A 14,901-nucleotide genomic window follows, 5' to 3' on the forward strand; every position below is an offset into this window, starting at 1 on the left:
ACCGTTCCATGTGGCCAATATCTTTGAGGACATAAACGATATTTATTGGGCTCACGAACACATATTGAAACAAGTCGACGAGCATGCCCTAGTAAAACAGAAAACCCCAAAGAAGAATCCACCACCTTACATGAACCCTAGGTATCGTAAACTAATTTCCAAGGCTCGTCAATCAAGAAACACCTATAACAGAAATCAGAACATGGCCAACTGGTTAAATTACACATAGTTCAGAAATCTCAAAACCAAGGTAAAAAGAGAATCTATAGCTGTTCATCTCCAAGAACGGTGTAGTGGAGGACCCAAATCTAAGGACTTCTGGCCGACAATTAAACCTTTTCACTCACAGAATCCTACAAATAAATCAGATAAACCAAAAAGACTTAAAGACAACGTTGGGAATTTGGTTTCTGATCAAAAGCTGGTGGCCAATAAAATGAATTCATTTTACATTAATATAGCAGAAAATATTGGAATCTCTGGAACTCAGCTTAAAAATAAACACCCTAGTCTTGCCAAATATCAGAGAACTGCCAAATGTCACCTGACTTCAGTTCACCCCGGTCACCGATAAAGATATTTGAAAATTCATTGACAGGTTAAATTCCCAAAAAGTTACTGGTATCGATCTGACTCCTCCCCAAATCATCATTGCTGGCAAAGATACGTAACAGGTTCCCATCCGAAACATGGGCAATGAAATTATTACCAAGGATCATTTCCAAATAGTCTTAAGCTAGCATTAGTTACCCATATTTTCAAGAAAGATGACCCCTTTATTGAAAAGAACTATAGATCAGTCAGTACGTATTTTACCATCAATGTCCAAATTATAAGAACGGGTCATACGTGATAAGTCATTTTGATAACAGTTTTCATCCTTTCCTTGCAGCATTCAAAACAGTTTTTGTTTGTCAAACTACCCTGTAAAGGCTAGTGAAAGACTGGAAAAAGGCCCTTGATGAGAACAAAAATGTTGGACGCAGTTCTAATGGACCTCTAAAAAGCGTTAGACTGCCTGTCCCATGATCTTATCTTAGATAAGCTAAATGCATACGGTCTCTCAGCCACAGCATGTAAACTTATGCACAGCCATCTTACAAACAGAAAAAAACCCCGTGTCAAACTTTGTCAAATTAACTGTGAATTGAACTACATCCTGAAAGGCGTACCACAAGGATCAATATTAGGGCTTTAAGTTTTTAAAATCTTCAAAAACGACACTTTTACTTTATTAATAATGCAGTTTTGTATAATAATGCAGATGATAATACTCTTTCTGTATGTGATAAAAATCCTGATGATGTAAAGACCACTCTTGAAGAAGAAAGTATCATTTTGATTAAGTGGTTTACTTCCAATCAAGGTGTTGAGGTAGATTGTTTATTAAATTTTGATGCCCAGATTTTTAAAATGTGCAAAAAAAGTAGCTAAGCAATTGAATATTCTGCAAAGACTAAGGAAATTTTTGACAACCAATACTAAGCTTAGTATCTTTAAATCTTTTATCACATCCAATTTCAACTACTGTCCTGTCGTTTGGCAGTTTTGTAGCAAGACCAACACAGAAAAATAGGAAAAGATTCAATACAGAGCTTTAAAAATGTTTTTAATGATTACACCTCAACTTTCGAAAATCTTATTCATAGAGTTTAGTTGCCAACATTACATTTGAGCAGGGTAAGATACATTGCTATTGAAACTTACAAATGTCTGTATGGTATCTCACCAGAATTTGTTCAAAACCTTGTAACTTTTTATGCATGTAATTTTAATCTGAGATGCGAAAACTGTGTAGACGTTCCATCAGTAAAAACAACTAAATATGGGAAAAACTATTTCCGCTTTGAGGCCAGTCGGGTGTGGAACAGCCTTCCAAAGGAAATAAGGTGCTCCCAAAGATACCTGGAATTTACTGGACAGGTCCCTCTTGTAATTTTTTGATGTGCAAATATTACCTGTTTGCTTGATTTTTTTAGAAGAAATTGAGAATTATAAGATGTTTTATTATCGTTTATCCTTTGTCTGAACAGAAAAGGAGTTTTGTTTTCAGTGGAATGGCTTACACCCACTGGACAAGATATTATATTCAAATACCAGAGAAGATTTCAGCGGACTTTTCTTATTAAAATAACACCTTATTAAATTAAATAACATGGGCTAATATCTATTTATGATTGTTTCAAATTTGTATAACATCTGTCGAACACATACAACTACTTGTGTTTTTCTTTCGGCAAGTATTTTGTTTAGGCGTTACGACTTTACCTTTTCAATTAACATTCTTTTACAGTGATAGATGTAATATCAAAATAACATGATATATATCATACCTCCTCTTATTAATACTTTCCAAAGATTTTGGAAAATCTTGTTGATGTTATCACTGTTTTCGATGTTATAATCCAATTTTCCTAATTGTATTTGTATGCATGAATATGATAACAAACGGCTTTGTAAATACTTGCTCTTATATGGGTTCATTTTAACATATATACTTTTATTTCCAGGTCACAAGCTCATTGTTATTTATTTGATATGTCACATATGTCTGTTATTCATGTCGGAAAATAGCTCATTGAGATAATGTTTCTTGTTAACACATACCCGACTTTAAATAAAGATTCTTGTATCTTGTACTGTGATCTACTATAGTCCCATTAGGTAGAAATACCGTGTTGTATTTTCTTTCAAATTAAACTCGGTATCCTTCATAAGGACAATTGTTTTTTGATATTTATCAATCCTTTTTGGAATATTAAAACAATAATTAAATTGTGGTAAATCTTATTTGGGAGTAAGAATGCGTCTTTAAGTTTTGGTCTAACGTTAAAAAACGACCCTAATTTGTTTCACATTCATGGTAATAGGAACTACTTTTCTTTATAATCGGGATATTAACCTTGTGACTCATATTAAGAGAAGTGACATAAATCAATCTACCATCATGGGCATATGAATGACTATTCTTCATAACTTGGACATTTAAGTTTGGTCACATGTTAACAGGAAAAGACCACAATCAGTTTCACTTCCATGGTCATAGGAACTACTTTTCTTCATAACAGGGACATTTAAGTTTTGGTCACATGTTAAGAGGAAATAACCACAGTCCGTTTCACTTCCATGGTAATAGGAACTACTTTTCTTCATAATCGGGATATTGACCTTTTGACTCAAAAAGAGAAGTGACAAAAATTAGTTTACTATCATGGTAATAGGAATGACTATTCTTTATAGGCACTTTTGTCTTTTCGTCTCATGTTAAGAGAAGTGACCGCATTCTCTGTTTATACCATGCTAAAAGTCATGACTGTTCTTTATAAAAGGGACTTTTGACCGTTGGTCGCAAGGTAAGTAAAGTGACAAAAATCAAATGTGTCTACTATGATAAAAGGATTGACTGATTTTTATAACTGGGACTTTAGACCTTTCGTCTCATGTAAAAGCAGTGACCAAAATCTGTGTAACTACCGTGCTAATATAAATGACTGATCTCTTATATAGGACTGCTGACCTTTGGTCTGGTGTTAAGAGAAATGATTTCAAGCTATGTAACTTCTATTACGAGGTATAAAATAAAATACAAAGATGTATATTATATTAAATACATAAAATGTTTGATAATAATCAATAATTTCTATGAAATCAATCTAAACTTTCAGGATGTGTCAATAGTAAATGAGTCTTTTTGGAACTGTGTGGGATGTTAACATTCATCAAACCACAGCGAATGTATATGGACGGTTTACAATGTCAGAAATCTTAACATTTTAACTACGCTGCAAGTAGATCGCATGGAAAATTTTGGGTTAGACTTCATTAATTAACTCTTTGCAATGTTAATTGTTTATGCACTCTCACTGGCAATCAATTTAAACTTAGAAATACAACATACACGTTCAAACACTACACTAAATTAATACTACTATTTATGTTTTATGAACCACTCCCACGGATGTACCGGCGTACATCCGAGGTTGATTTTCGATGGAAAATGGTTGGAAAGCGTCATTATGAACTCGAGGAGATAAAACACTTCAAACAAATCGAGTAGCCACAAATGACCTTTGTGTCAGTTCATGTGAAAATAATGTATCTGTGCAACACATAACCAGAACGACGTAAAGGACCATTCGACACTGTAAATCCATCTGTTTTATGTTCAATGCAAAGGAAACATAAATTACAGATACATAACACTCAAAATCAGTAATAGTTTTACGGTGTATTCATTGCCATTCAATGGCATATGCATTAATCATAAGAGCGATGCAAACCTATTAATACCTTATAAATGCTTCATGTCAAAATACAGTAAAAATACATTTGGCAGTGACTCTGGTTATACAGTTAACTTTAAGTCGTTGTATTTTGATACTTCAAATCATTGAAATCCATGCACAGGCAGTTTATTGCGCAAAAACCTCTTTCAGGTGATACATTGAATTATAAACATGTTTAGATTGAAATCTGAAAAGAAATCAGGTGTTATATTAGAAAATGTGTTTTATAGATTGAATGATAACAAGGTAAAATGTAATAGATCACGAAGGATTGTCGTAGCAGGATTTGAACAAGTTTTGAAAACCGAAACTCAGTTCGGTACTCAGCTGGCACAAAGATGATACAAGAAATCAAGAACGTCATTTTCTGACAAAATGTGACTTTGTGCGGTTTTTAGACATAAGTGATGTGATCTTATAAGAAATTAAGCTACGTTTATAAAATGACACGAAGTATAACATGTTTTTCGATGATTTGTAAAATAAGATATACTTCACTGTTTTAAAAAATTAAAGTAGTGTCTTCAAATCAAATCAAATTTCTCGTTCTCACGTATAAATCAAAGGTAAGACTCTGTTTGGGTCACAGTTTCATCAACGTCATTTCTGAAACGACATTCCGTTCACATCTAAGTATGCGGGCTTTCCGAAAAAATCTTCAATTAAATTTCATTTTATATACTTTCTATGCATATCATAAACTTAATAAATTGTTTATTGCAGTGCTGATAATATGTTTTACCGAGTGCGCACTTAAAGCTATGTTTCACAAGTAACGAAAAAAACTGATATTTAAAGCGACAGTCCGCAAATCGGGCAAATTAGCCATGAAAAAAAAATAAAATTCATCTATGTGTTGATAAGCATTCCTGACTGACGAATCCAAAAATTTTTTGGTTCAAATCGACCTAGAAATGAGTTTTTCGTGTCATTTTCAATATCTCTTCTTAACTATCGGCCCCCGAGAGTTAACGGTTATATAAATAGAAAAAAACAGTGGGATTCCAAAGTTCTTGCGCATGCGCAGGGCGATACTATTTCCCGGTCTCTCCTCGTAAAATCCGGTCTCATCCGGTCTCATAATTCCCGGTTCATAACTTATGGCCCCAGGCAACGGATTGTGTTGCTGATGTTTATAACACGATTTTGACCATCTTATTTGTTTTTATATGTAACAAAATGGTATAAAATATATAAACATTATGTCTTAATTTATGCAATTTGTTATAGGTATACACTATTTATGCAATTCGTGTTAAAGGTGTAGAGAAAGATGCGATGCAGTACAAAAGCTCATGTTTTTTGCATAAAAGATTGAGGACGGCTAGAGTATGAAGTAACTTAGAATTGCACCTTTTAAATTATGTTATGTTATGTTATTGTTCTTCCTTTTATGTTTACCCCCCCCCCGACATAAATTTTTTTAAGCATAAATGATTACAATTGAAAAATTCCATGTTTGCATATCCGACTCATATCGATACGATACGATATGTTTATTGCGTAAAACATTATACAATGTTCATCGCATGTAAACAAGTAAATCAATGAATGGAGAAAAAGTACACAAACACATTTTCTGGAGCTAAAAGTTGCAATGTTATAACATCCTATTATAGTAATTATGCGTGTGCTTAGACATTAAAGCTACTAGATGAAGAGTGTTTCTTTGAAGTTGCGCCATTCTGAAGTAATCAACACATTATGTCTCCATTTTTCGTTTATAATTTTGTGCTATTCGCTAATGCTAGGTTTATATTAGGCCACGATTACCACGATGTCCCCGATTCCAGAGCATCGTGGCGAACGTAACAGAGCGTGGAGTCGAATCGGGGTGATCGTGGGGGAGCGTAACGGAACGTGGTTGAATCGGGGACATCTTGGGCATCGGGACAGATTTTAAATCAAACTTAAATTTCACCACGATTGCCCCGATTCATTTTCTAATCGTGACATAGCGTGGCCTTCGTAACAAAACGTAACGGAACGTAACGAAGCGTAACAGAACGTGGAGTACAATCGCAACAGATCGGGACCAGCGTGGACACATTTTTTCATCCCGCTTCGCTGCGACGTCTCACGATAGCTCCACGCTCTGCTACGATCTACCAAGATCTGTTACGATATACACTTTTCTACCATTTATTGCTCCACGTTGCGTCACGCTCTCCTACGGTATCCCCGATTGTCGTTCACGTTCTGATACGCTCTGACACGCTCCAACACGTTTCCTCACGATAGCCACGATTTCCACGCAAGCTGCATATACATAACAGCTTTATCTACTGGTACTCTATCGTTTAATCATGCCAGCGAAACGAAAAGGTTCCAAAACTTCAAGAACTGTTGTGGTTGATGTTCATCCGCCACCACCCCCTCCCCCACCTCCACAACCGGAAGAAATTGAAGATGCTCCGACATCCCGACACCGGAGTTCGGCGTTTAATAGTTGTGTGTAATGTCCATATTGAAGCCTACTTTCAACACTTAACCATGGCTTAACCCAGCATGACCTAGGCTTTCTATTTCTTCTTCTGACTTCTAATCCGATATTTATATCACGTGTATGCTGTGACCTTTTCTTTCGTTCAACAATATATGCGTAAATTAAAACAGCCAATTCAGGATCGTCTATATCCAGCTGGTTCATTGTTGCGAATAATAAGCCTAAAGTGAATTATTTCTTGCTTAAATTTCAAATCGTGACGTAAAACGTGGGCATTTGTCTCAAATCGTAGGTCAAATCGCAGGAGATCGCAACAAAGCGGCTTTGTCGTGGGAGATCTTAACAGGACGTAACGGAACGTGGTGGAGCGTGGAAGCCAATCGTGTTGATCGCAACAAAGCGTAACAGAACGTGATGCAAATCGTGGGCTCGATCGTAGCAAAGCGCAGCAGAGCGCAACAAAACGTGCTGATTTCGTAAGGAAGCGTAACTGAACGTGGAGTAGACCATTTAATCGTAGAGCTCCCCGATTTTTTTAGCCTCTGGATAATCGGGGAGATCGTGGCCAGATGTAAACCTAGCATAACATTGAATACATTTGAATACCTTCGTCATTATTACACAACTTTAGCCGAATATATTTTATTTGTCACCTTGAAGTTTGCAATAAAACTCTAGCTGTTTAAGAAATCTGATGCTGATTATTTTATTTATTTTTGAATTTGGTTATATGTTATCATCGTATTATTTCTAATTAAGATTATTAGAGCCTTTGCATAACAATCATTTATTCTATAAAATTGCCTTTATAATAAACAACAATATTTTTAGGGTATGAACCGAACAGTAGCCGTGCGTGTGTTATAAAAAACACTAATCCGTTTATCATGCCCTTATCGAGGGACATTCGCTAATCTCTGACACGCGTTGCATAACGCATTTACACCTTTCATGATATGACATTATTGTGTATTGTCATAAACCTGTTATGAAGAGTTCCTTGACAAAATAAAATGATAATAAATAAACTTCTGAAATATTCGGAAGGCTATTTTACAAATGAAATATAACTTACAACATACAAGAATCTTTATTTAAAGTCGTCATGATCGGTGGAACTACGATGCTCCTAATTTATAAAAAGTAACAAATCTCAGCTTATAAAAGTTCCACGACTTCTATAACAACCAAATGTACATGCCTGTGGTGTCTTTGCAACTGCTAATGCTGTGGATTTTTGTTTTAAGAATGGCTATGTAAATACAAACTTCAATTTCGTTGTAAGTGAAATGAGGGAACATCTAGTCAGCTGTCTAGAAAATAAAAAAAAATCCGTTTTATAGAGAAAATGAAAAGTCGCGATCCCTATGAATTTCAAATTAAAAACATTCTGTTCATGTGAAATGCCAGAATTCGTCGATAGTTTAGTTATTTGCGAAAATAGAACATGCAGGAAAAGATTCCACATGAAATGCGTCGGCATAAAAATTAAAATTAGACGATCAGTTGGCAGAAATACATAAGGCAACTGGTCGTGGAAGCGCATCTGCTGCAACAAAATCAATAGTTAAACAAAAGAAGGATAATAGAATTCCTGAAGTACTGAGATAACTTACAAATTTGATTTACATGTAGTCAAGCATTGTTATTTTTTGTATTACTATTATCAATAGTATACTTATAACTGGATTTAATATGAAAAAAACACACACTCAATGTGTTTGTTATTCATGACATTAATTTCAGTACATGTGCATATTTCATGTTTTTATCTTTGCCTAAATTTATTTTATGTTTTATTGATATAAAATTTGAAATAAATAGTGACATAATTATCATCAAATATCTAATGTTTTAATCAACTGTAATCTTTTGTAATCCTATTACCCCCCGCGGTCATTAACACCTTTTTGATAACGCCCGATAGCTACTATAAAACAGAGACCGGAGGAGACCGGGACCGGATGAGACCGGGACCGGGAAATAGTATCGCCCCCAAGAGTAGTCGGAAAAACCGTAGACCTACTTTCTCTTTTGCCGTCTAAAAATAGCAACTTTCGGCAATTTTCAATTTGTTAAATCTAAGTTATTAAAGCGATTTTTTAAAAAATAATTGCGGTTCAGCCGGTCTGAAACAATGTGGAACTTATTAAAAACTTTTGAAATACGGTTACTTTTGCGGACTGTCGCTTTAAAAATAGGTTACAAAATATATAAACAAGTTTGAAGAAGAAGTTTCTATTCGATTAAGTTATTATTCAATCGAAAGAACATTTGTAATGATGACCAAGCTTTTGATAGAAAAGCAAAGGAGCAACTAACATTTAAGCAATGAGGTTCATAATTATTTTTTTAAAACGACAAATATGAAAACAATGTTACATATTTAAACCTTGAAAAGATTCACCAGACTTATTAATTACGTAATGCTTCAAAAGGAAAAAGTGTTAATATCATAGAAAACAATTAGACTAAAATGTAGCATATGAAGCTGATGATATCTATCAATAATTTTGGGATATGCAGGTGGAATAAAGACTTGATAAGGTTTGTTCACTTTTGTTACCACAGTATTTGATAGTGAGGCATGTCATCTGCTACAAGCAAGCTGCTAGGGATGTAAACACCAGCACGTGGTAATGTTTACAACAGAGAGTTCATAACCCCCAGAACACCAATTAGCCACTCCCCCGGCAAATTCAAATTTTCAATCTGACAGTTGGATTTTTTTCTCAAAGTCATGTTTCTAGTAATGTTTCAAAAACAAATTAAGATTTTATTTGTTTAACCTTCATTCTACATGCCTGCAAAGTTTCATGTTTCAACTTTTTGTAAGCATTGCATAAATTTGGAAGAAGTGTCCCTGATGTGAAACGTGCATACAATTATACAAAAGCTTGCCCCAGCGCCACCTGGAGGTTTATAAAGTCCTGTTGGCCCTTTAAGCTAGCAAACACGTTGGAGACAGCCGTGTACCGTCACAGAACGGTCCCAACAAGATTCGAGCGGATGCCGTACGATTTCGTGACTGACTTTAGGAAATTTCGGGCCCTTCATCGTTCAAGTACCTAACCATGTCCCTGCGAGTCATTCGCGAGCCCCGTACGATGTTAAAAATATAACGTGTATCTGATGGCTCCCGACCGGCCCAGTACCGTGAGGCATCCGCATGAAATCACGCAGTACCATTTTATCTTACTTACGGACTCCTCGCGATTGAATTTGCGAAATAATGATAGGGCATAACGTGGGTCCTGCTTCACACGTTTGCCAAAGACCACTCACACCACGATTTGCCGAGTTCTTAGAAATCCAGAATAACAACGAGTCAGGTGGACAGCTGATTGCAGCATGCTTCATTATTTATTCCATTCCTAAGATTAATTTAACCTATAATAAAGCCGGAATTATATTGAATTCTTTCGTAAACGGACAGCAATGCGTTGTTGTAAATACATTGGCCGGATCAACACTTTAGGAAAATAAAAAGCAGAGCCAAACTACTGAAAAGCGACGACAACACAGACTATTATTTTAAACTTTCGGGTACGTCGGTATTATGACACAAACGAGTATTTGTATGATACAGATTAACAACAACCACTGAAATAACAACAATATACATATAAAAAATGGTTAAATAATTGTGTTATAAGAAAGGAATTAAAAGATTAAAAGAGAAACATAATCGAAACATTCTGGAGCGTGCATACACTCTTACTGATGCTTTTAGTTGAAAATTAACCAAACCAATAATTCGAAATATTAATCTTACTTAAATGCAAGATCTTTTTTTGCATGCGGGAAGCAGAGCACTCATTGAAAATAGATTCAATTAGATTGATAAAAAGACATATACATTTATATTGTGATTGAAAAACATTTCACTACTGAAATAAATCTGTATATAATATTATTTTAGAAGATTGTTTTAGGCAATCTCAGCAGTGAAAAATGACCGCGCCGATTTAAAAATGATGGAAACAAAGGATAGTCGAAGAGTGAAAGTGGAATCATATTTTAATGTTTCTCAGTTGTTTTGACCAAACTAAAATCAGTTGTGCCTGCATTACTAGAGCCGTTACTCCGTTTTCATGACACGCGGCGATTTGTCATCTGTACCCCATACCACATTATGTCAGCATTCCCCGTACATGCTGTGTGTTTCCGCATCGCGTACGTTTAAACCACACAATTGTAATAATGTTACATGATAATAACTCATATATGTCCTGTGTCACCTCTTTCAGTTATTGTAAGGCTATTCGAACACTTAAATTTGGGCTGTTTATTCACTGTTAAATATTAAAAAAAAAATGTGTGGTAGCGTTCAACTCTTGTATAGCAGCCTCGATATTGACCAAATATAATAACGCGATGAAAGAAAATCAGATGTAAATATTTCATTTAGATATACCAGTTGCTTTTCTAGAAATATTTTGTCATGGATTTTCGGCAACGTATTTAATAAATAGATAATTGTGCATACATAACAAAGTTCGTCAAGTTTTATAATACTGCCGAATAATTTCTGAAAACTGCGTCTTAAATCAAAACAACCCCGGAAGCAATTCAGGTTTATATGACATTTCACACGGAGGCGCATTAGCCCCAACTCAAGGCCCGTTCGGCAGAAATAAACCAGGAAGGTTTTGCGTTTACATGCACATATTTCCCTTGGGGTAAATTTGCTCATGTCATATAAACGGGGTCTAAGCATTTACACAGAACAGAACGTATTATTGCATTTTATCATTTTGGGACTTTCAGTTAAGTTAATTGAAATATGCAAAGCGTCGTTCGCAGTCCTTCGGTAAGCGCCGATGATTGGAAAGTATCCCAACTATATACTTTTAATAATAAACTAGTAAACTCCTTGACTTAAACATTTACAATGAAAGTCTTATCTCTATTAAAGCTTATCTGTAATATTTCAATCATCGAGGCATTTAACCATAATTTATAAAATAATAAAATAATTCAATATTATGAGTTAATAACATATATACCGATAATTATACATGATACCCTTACATGTATACTGATTGGGGTGCTTCACGCTGTTGCGATGCATATCGCTAATGTATAAACGGTTGTTGTTATTTTGCTGATAACTATGAAATATGCAATTTGATAATAACAGGTTGAAGAAAAATCATTTACAGTTTTTGATTGGATGCTTTATTCAAAGTCATCAATACAAGGATGAATATGGTTTGTGTTATGAGTTTAATTTCAGTCTATATATATAATTTAAACATAAAGGATCGTTGACAATAACATACTGACATGCAAATACAATACAACATTATATTTATTTTTAAATGAAGATATGTAGGATCTGTCATGGGTCCCCATTATATTCAACGAGTTCATTGAAATTTGTAAGTAGGCGAGCATTTGGAGGTTTTATGAGCATATTTCCTGGATGAGTTAAAAACTATTGTGTAACGAATATAATGAAAATTAACCACTTAATTCAAATCATTTTTTATCACTAAGACAAAATGAGACATACACGTATGACTTGCTGGAATTTATGCAATAATTGGCTGCAATACACACGGATAGTTTTATAAGTGCCATGTAAATTAAAATAAATACACAATTGTAGCATTTTAACGTGTTTAAAATGACATTCAAGTTACCCGTTAATATGATTTAAATGATATCACACAGTTTACGTCAAGACATAGTGGGCTGCAACATAACATTTCGCGTAAAAAAAAATGAAATAACGTTATGAATAACTTTAATTAACTGTTAAAAATGGATACATTCTACAGGTTTCATTTGTCACGTATATCCAACTATCGTGCCACCTATTTTCTCTAATTACTTATCATCCTGCGAGAGAGAGGGACAGCAACTAAATGGTGAAAAAAAACCTGTGCGTCTATGTATATAGATTTTTAACATTAAACAGTGTTTTTCGGCCTATCACACATGCAAATGATATTGGTCCACAAAATATTTTCAAAGATTGTGATCGAAATATATGTAGTTTGTTCAGAAAGCGTTGTCTGGTGCATGTATGCCTTGCCTGTATTGTTTTGTGTGTCAGCCTAAGTTTTTGTGCCTTTGAAAAGGGTCCGATAACTGGTCTATGGTTTCCATTATATATTTTTATAGCAATACATCAGTGAAATATTACTTGATAATTGCAGCATATTACCAGTTCAGAGATTAAAACTGATTGTATCAGTGCAATGGAATGTGAAAGTACAGACTTAATACACACAAATGCTTTCAAGATACTCAATACTAACTGTATATAAAAGAATACTGACGCAAGAAACATGCACCCATTTTGTTATAACGTACACCATGTATATTGGTATAAAAAAAAACGTATGTTTTTTAAGCATGACATTAATCATAAACGGTTACTTATTAAGTTAGAAAATATTTCAGCATGAGTTACAGATTTACTTGTCTCTGTTTACCGCTTTGTTTTATTTTGTGTTTGCTCAGGTGTTTTAGGAAAAAACACCGGCGCTGGTCACAGCCCGTTAAGCGCGTCGTTATAAATTAAATATTCGTCTTAAAATCGTACAATTCAAGATGCATCGAACCAACAAACCGTTCCTTATTTTTTCAAAAGGTGCTTTGAATATATGACAAGTTGTATTTGTATTGCATTCGTCAATGACTTTCTGCATATCAATAATGGGTCCTGTAATAGGGATATATTAAAATGTTCATGCACTTTATTTGCAAAGAATTTTAAAGGATGAGAATGTAAATATTTAAAGATTTCACTTTCAAAATCAGACTCTGCAGTGTTTAACTTCGTACTTTCGTCGGTATTTGCTTATTACAGATCTGCAAGTGCTTGGTATTAATTGATGGCGCATGCAAAAACAGTTGTAGCCAATTGATAAGCCATTGAGTAAAAATAACTCAAATATTAAAGTCAATGTGTCCTCAGGTGTCAGTTTGTTTGCAACTGAAAATAAAACTTATATTAAATTTGTCTAGTAAATAAGGTGATATTGTCTTTCTGCCGTAGAAACCCTCGCATTCTGCAGTATAAATGATCAGGTCGGGGCTGTAGTGCCTTACCGGTTGTTTGAAAAACGCTCAACACACAACTGCGTTCTACTTCGACACGATGTTTTGGGAAATTGTTTTCAGTGCTTAGGTGTTCTGCGGCTTTCAGAAATCCGGTATCATGTTGAAGATTCATTACAAATACTTTTAATTCAAAAAATTAAAAATTAGGATGTTGAAACGCCTTCAACTTATTGATATCTTAAAGACAGCAGCGATTTTTGATTCGAAGAAATCATGTGTGAATTATATCTACAACTAATGAAAGTACGTTAGTTCCGAAATCGGGTTGGACCAAAACAAAAACAATTATATCAGATATGAAATTGACATGCATATAGAACAAGCTGTGTTTATTTAAGCAACTTAAGATATATGAATTCCAATCGGGTGTGTTTTAATAATTATTCAAGTGCTAGTATACACGGACCTATAAAGTCTAAATCGAACTTTATAGATGCAATGTAGACTTTTGATACTGTGGACCATCAGAGAAATTAATTTGTATCAAAGTAACTAATTTATTAAATTTGTTTACCTCCGAAATATTCCTGTACTACAAAGCATTGGTTAAGAGAACATTTCATTATGCATTGCGTTTTTTAATAATCAACTAATTAAGTAAACAAACATTCTGAAAACGCATCTTTATTGCCATGACGTTACATTAAAACTAAAAACCCATTTGCTTATTCGGGATAAAAACCAGGAGGTGTAAGTAAACGCGCTAAAACTCATATCGGTCGTAAGGATTCAATAACCGTCCTGAGGGCGCCTTGATTGTATTTTTAAGCCGTCGGGTGCATCAGTGCGAAGTTAAAAGATTCCGATGTGAGAAGATTTCTAACTGACCGTAAGCTAGCGTACATGTTAAAGACAACATTGTACCGAATAAGAACGGCCCCGAAAGTATTCGGGCGGATGCCGTAAGATATTTTGACATACTTTATGAGTTTCTGGCCCTTCAAACTGTTTATGTATCTAACCAGGTCCGTGCTTGTCCGTCGCGTGCCCATACCTTTTTAACGTCGTAAGTCTGGCGGCTCTCGCACCTCTCCCGTCCTAGTACTGGGCAACTTACTTACGGGTTCCTCGTGTTTTAGATTCGAGAACAAT

The sequence above is a fragment of the Mya arenaria genome, chromosome 7 (genome assembly GCF_026914265.1).
Source record: "Mya arenaria isolate MELC-2E11 chromosome 7, ASM2691426v1".
In the NCBI taxonomy this organism is placed as follows: Eukaryota; Metazoa; Mollusca; class Bivalvia; order Myida; family Myidae; genus Mya; species Mya arenaria.